This window comes from Ranitomeya variabilis, chromosome 6 (genome assembly GCF_051348905.1).
Source record: "Ranitomeya variabilis isolate aRanVar5 chromosome 6, aRanVar5.hap1, whole genome shotgun sequence".
Classification (NCBI taxonomy): Eukaryota; Metazoa; Chordata; class Amphibia; order Anura; family Dendrobatidae; genus Ranitomeya; species Ranitomeya variabilis.
In genome coordinates this window covers 204,566,974-204,572,973 of record NC_135237.1, presented here as the reverse complement: position 1 = coordinate 204,572,973, position 6,000 = coordinate 204,566,974, and the positions used below count along the sequence as shown (strand labels likewise).

Here is a 6,000-nt window from a genome sequence, read left to right as displayed (position 1 = left end):
CAGCCTCTCATTGGTCTTCCTAGGAAGGTCCTGTACGTGCTGCAACTATTTTAGGCTCGCATGGCCGCACGGCCATGCGCTAGTGTCTATCTAAAGTTATGTGCTTTGCGCTAGTGTGGTCATGTGAGTGTGTGTTCAGGGACCCGGCTGAAATAAGCCCCTAGAATGCTGGCACCTCCGGCGAGGAGATTGTGTGCATGCATGACCACTGACTGCTCTCATTTGGGTAGTTAGCCTGTGCCTCTGTGAAGTCAAACAGGACACAGAGCTTTGCTTTCTCGGCTACTCTGTGAAACTAACAGAGCTAGTTCATACCGCCATATAGTGCCGCCGTTTACTAGGAGCAGGTTCTCCTGCACGGTGGACCCCGGGCTGCGAACGCATCTACTTCAATAAAACATTTATATTTACTCGGTGCGTTCCGCTAGCCCTAACAGTACACTAGCCCCAGGGTCTGGCTAGTAAATGGCGGACGATCAGCGTCTACAGCGGTACGTCCAGCAGCTGGAGGGTGGGTTGGCGGCTCTAGAGCGTACAACCTCAGCTCTGGACGTCACTGCTATCGCTGTTCAGGCTGCGAGTGTAGCTGCAGACAGTTTGTCCGCTGCCACCCCTGCTCCGTCTGTATCCCGTCTCCCGCTTCCAGACAAGTTTGCTGGTGATAGTAAGCTATGTCAGGGATTCGTGAGCCAGTGCACCATACATCTCGAGCTTCTGGCTGCACGTTTCCCTACGGAACGGGCGAAAGTGGGCTTCATTATATCTCTTTTGTCGGGCAGGGCATTGGAGTGGGCAACGCCGCTTTGGGAGCGTGATGATCGTGTGGTACAGAGTGCTCCTCTCTTCTTGGACGCTCTGATGCAGGTCTTTTTGGGACCACGTGTCACCCACGATACCGCGCTCCAATTGTTGGCAAATACTCAGGGTTCGTCCATGGTCAGCCAGTTTGCCATCCAATTCCGGACTCTAGCCTCTGAGCTAGAATGGCCAGATAAAGTCCTTATTCCGGTGGTTTGGAAAGGTCTGGCAGATCATGTAAAGGAAGCCTTAGCCACCAGGGAGATTCCCGCCACACTGGAGGAGCTCATTTCCATCTCTACCCACATCGATCTCCGTTTTAGCGAGGGGAGGTTGGAGCAGATCCAGTGTAGGCAGAGGTTTTGGCTGGCTCCCACCTTTGCCAAACCTCTAGAATCTCCTGTTCTGGCGTCCGACTCCCATGAGGCCATGGAGGTTTCTCAAGCGGGACCTAGGTCTCAGACCGCTCGAGTACCGGTGGTGTGTAAAAATTGCCAACAACTGGGACATTATGCTAAACAATCAGCAATAATATACTTGGCACTCAGGAGAACTTTGTAGTGAAGTCAAACATCATTTATTCAGTGCATCCAGTTCAACATGAACGTTTTCGGTCCAAACATAGGACCTTCATCAGACAGGAATTTTTGAATACTGTAATGTACATATACAAAAAATACAAAAAGATATTTTTTAGAGACAAAATTCATGATGCACTTTGAGGATACAATGTACTATAATGTATTATATTCAAAGATATGTAATACAAAAAACCAAATATCACTAGTAAGGTGACAAACAACAATAGTGACGGACTTTGGTGAATCCTGACTTGGAGCGTGAGATGTGAGCTTCTTATCGAAGAAACAGAGAGCTGTGAATGTGTTGGTAAGAAGATTACGATAAAGTGACCATGCTGGGTCTGGACAGGGGCCTGCCAGAATGGGGAGATAATGGTGAGATTGTCCCTGAATCATGCAGGGTGAGCTGCCTAAAATACAAGAATACAGACACGTAAAACATGTGACAACATATGAGGATACAAAAGGGTATACCAAAACATCGGGCTGCCATATATGAGAGTAAGTACTAGAGTATATAACGTGTGTGACCACCGGAGCCGTGTATAAACCCTTATGGATCAAAATGGCTACCAAACTTCATGATGACATGCTAAGGGTAGGTGTAAGCAGTCCCCCCACTAGGAGTAATACTACTATATACCTGGAATACACAGTATGTCTGTATGTCAGACAGAATCCAGGAGGTGTGGTACCGCCTACGGAGAAAGACATATTGTGGCAAGTGTGAGTAAATGCCAATAGGTACTATAGAGGACCTCATGGTAAGTATAGGGCAGAGGGACACATTACCTTGTACAGTATGTGAAGATGCGCTGCAAAAGGGCGAGATACTCGCTGGTGCATGGAGCGCTGCAAGAAATGAAGGTAGTGCCAAATAAATAAATAAATAGTTTGGGCACGAGAGGTAAAGGCCGAAAAAATGCCAATAGGCACTATAGAGGAACCATGGTACATCCTGGGCAGAGGGACACAATACCTTGTGTAATAAACGGAGCTGCGCTGCAGATAGGCGAGGTACTCGCTGTTGAGAAGAGCGCTGCAAGGAATAAAGGAGGTGCCATAAGATGAATAATCCGGGCATAGGGAATAAGGATAGAAGTGTGACAGAGCGCCGCTGTACCTGGTGCTGCAGAGGAGAAAGGCGCCGTGCAGAGAGTCCTCCCGGAGACGCTGGCACTCCAGCGTTACTTCCGGGTTTATGTGTGCGCCGTCAGAGGGTCAGCTGACCCGCTGCGTCATCGGCGTCACATGACGGTGCTGGCCGCGCATGCGCAGGATCGGGGGGAGCGCTGGGCAGATTAACAGGCCAACTGGCGCCTGTATGAGACATATAAAGTGTACTAATGCACCGCACAGCTAAAATGTCAAAGCCACAATAGGGGAGATTTAGTGGGCACTGCAGCATATGAATGAGGAATAGAAAAGAGGAAAAAATGAGGAATAAAAACCGCAGGGTGGCTGCATGTGGGAGTTACATGTACACATAAGGGGTAAATGAGTCAAACCCCGGGAGGTTCCCAATGGTGGTCACACAACTGTAATATAGAGACAAAGCTAATACTCTATATTAGAATGGCATGGTGTGGAAATACTATACCATGTGAAGGATAGTCGGTGCTCAGTGCATAGTAGTGCAGCTAGCGATTCTGTGAGGATATAAAAGGAGAAGAAAAAGTCAATATAACTTACAAAACATAACAGGAATCACAATGCAATATTCACAGTAATTTTACAAGAAAGCTGAGACGTCGTAGTCCCTGTTCAATCCCTTTGGTTCTAAAGTCTGTAACGTGTAAATCCAAAAAGCTTCCCTTCTCTGGAGCATTTTGGTACGGTTCTGACCTCTCCTAGGGGTATCAACTTGTTCCAGAACCTGAAACCGGAGCTGGCCGATACTATGATTTTGTTCAGAAAAGTGATATGGGAGGGGGAGATGTGTCTTTTTACATCGGATCGTGGACTTATGTTGGGCCACTCTATCCCTCACCATTTGAGTAGTCTCCCCCACATAGGCTAAACCACACGGGCACTTTGTAAGATATACCACAAACGTGGATTCGCAGGTGTAAAATCCTTTTATGGGAATTGCCTTGCCAGTTTGTGGGTGAAAAACAGCGGAGCCCCTCTGTATGTTGCTACACTGAAGACAATTCAAGCAGGGGAATGTCCCCTGTCTTTGAGTTTGAAGGAAAGTCTGCCTGGGGACCACTGTGCTTGAACCAATGTCAGCCTTTACAAGTCTATCTTTGAGGTTTTTTGCTCATTTAAAACAAGGGAGGAAAGGCCTAGTGAATTCTGGGATATTGGGATAACTCCTTGTTAGGATATTCCAGTGTTTTTTGATGGCAGATTGCACCAAACCCGAAAACGGATGGAAAGTGGAAACAAAAGGAATTCTCTTTTGATTGTCTTTGGGTCTAGTGTTGGATAGGTTTCTTCTGGCCTCTGTCAGCACCCCCCGGGGATAACCCCTCTCTATGAACTTGTGCTCCATTTCGGTAAGTCTGACTTTCTTAATTTCCATATCAGAGACAATCCTCTCTACCCTGTGGAATTGCGATTTTGGAATGGAATTCTTAACCGAGGGAGGGTGACAGCTGGTGAAATGTAGGAGGCCATTACGGTCGGTGGGCTTGGTGAATAGGTCAATTGCTAGGGTGCCATCCCTCTCCTTGTATATCAGGGTATCCAGAAAGCTGATCCTATGTGTGTCCTGTTGAATGGAGAATTTGAGCTCGGGCCAGATGTTATTGATATGTTGATCAAAGGAAAGGAGCGACTCAATAGGGCCGTCCCAGACGCAGAATATGTCGTCGATATATCTCCGCCATAACTTGCAGTAGTCTTTAAAGAGGGGATGGTCGTACACATAGTCGCTTTCAAAGGCCGCCATATATGCCACGGCATACGGGGGCGCTACGTTCGCGCCCATTGCAGTGCCTTGTTGCTGGGCATAAAAGGTATCCTGACACATGAAATAGTTTTCTTTAAGTACCAAACCTAAAAGGTCAGCGCAGAAATGACGTATTTTAGTGTCTACCTTGTTGTCGCTCAGAAGTCTGTCTGTGGCTGCCATACCTTTCTCATGCACTATTGACGTGTAAAGACTGTTGACGTCCCAGGTGATTAGCAGGGAGGAAGAGGATATGGGGCCCAAGGACCTGATGACCTGTATGAAGTCATTAGTGTCCAACACAAAGGAACATGTGGTTTTAATTAGAGGTGTTAAGATTTTTTCAAGACCCATAGATAAAGGTGACAAGACTGAATCAGTCAAGGAAACAATGGGCCTGCCCGGTGGTTTGTTCAGTCTTTTGTGAATTTTAGGCAGAATGTAGAATATAGGAGTGATGGGGTCTTTTTTAATCAGGAAATCCCTCATTTTACTGTCGATCGTACCTGTTTGGAAATGAAAATCTATAACGGCTGCAATTTGTTGGACCAGTCGATTAAGGGGATTGTGGGGTATTACCTTATAAACCGTGGTGTCACTTAATTGTCTAGTGATCTCCTCAATGTAGTCAGTCCTGTCCATAACCACTGTTGCCCCACCCTTATCAGCTGGTTTGATTACAAGAGACTTATCCGACGCTAGTTGCTCCAACGAGAGTTTCTCCGAGTGTGAGAGATTAGTCTGGAACTGGAATCTCCCCCGGTCCATATCACGAGTCAACGTGTGGATGTCTCTTTCAACAAGGCAAACAAAAGTTTCCACTGGTGGGTTTGACCGTGGAGGCATGTACCCGCTGTGACTTCGTAGCCCTAGATCATGAAGTTCGAGTAGGGTCTTGTCCTGCCTTGGAGGGTTCAATACAGGAGGCAGTTCCGAAAAATGGACACGCAGTCTGAGGTTACGGAAAAATCTCTGAAGGTCCATATTAAGCTCAAACGAGTTGAACTTATACATTGGGCAAAAGGACAGACCTTTCTGGAGTACAGCCAATTGATGAGTGTCCAGGATTTTTGAGGAGATGTTAACTACCAGTGGGAGGTCCTTACCTGCGAGCGTGTCGCCATCTGGTTTCTGTTTTCCACGGCGGCATTGGCCCCCCCGCCTCGTCTTCCCCTTTGACGGCCACGATTGTGCCCTAAAAAAGAAGAAGAGTGGAAAGTGGAAGAGTTTGAGGTGCCAGGTCTGCTGTCGACAGAGCCGGATGAGCTTAGAGAACTGTGTCGTCTGGAAGAATGACGAGTATCTCGCCACTGGTAGACCTGGTTCTGCAGGTAGTCCTCGGTATCTCGTAGAAATTTTGATCTTTTCCTCTTTTCCACTTCCACTCTGTGTGATTTTAAAAGATCTTGATTCTTTAGTTTGAGTTCCTGGAACTCTTCCTGGGGCATGGTACTGATCAGTTGGTTTTCTATGGCACTTATTTGAGTATTCACCGTTTCCAGGTTCTTTTGGAGGTAAGAGAGAGTTAGAGTCATCAGATCTGCCGAACATTTGTTCCGGATGTGTTCGAACTTAGTGCAATAATCTTTATCTTCCCTAAAAAAGGTCGGTTGTAGAGAGACCCTTAGGCCCCGTGGGATCCTCTGGACTCGGAGGTACTCAGCTATTGTGATGATATGCAGTTCTAGGTTAACTGCTCGTCTGGACTCACGTTCTAGGTCACGG

General features: G+C 47.1%; 1 long non-coding RNA gene across 1 annotated transcript; it reads right to left on the bottom strand.

The window, feature by feature from the left end:
- Nucleotides 1-1,410: 1,410 nt before the first annotated feature.
- On the bottom strand, nt 1,411-2,284 carry LOC143781066 (uncharacterized). The gene is made up of 3 exons (XR_013216527.1): nt 2,172-2,284; nt 2,023-2,077; nt 1,411-1,789 (listed from the first exon to the last, which is right to left on the bottom strand). It is a non-coding gene; the product is annotated as an uncharacterized LOC143781066 (long non-coding RNA).
- Between the last annotated feature and the right edge of the window lie 3,716 nt (nt 2,285-6,000).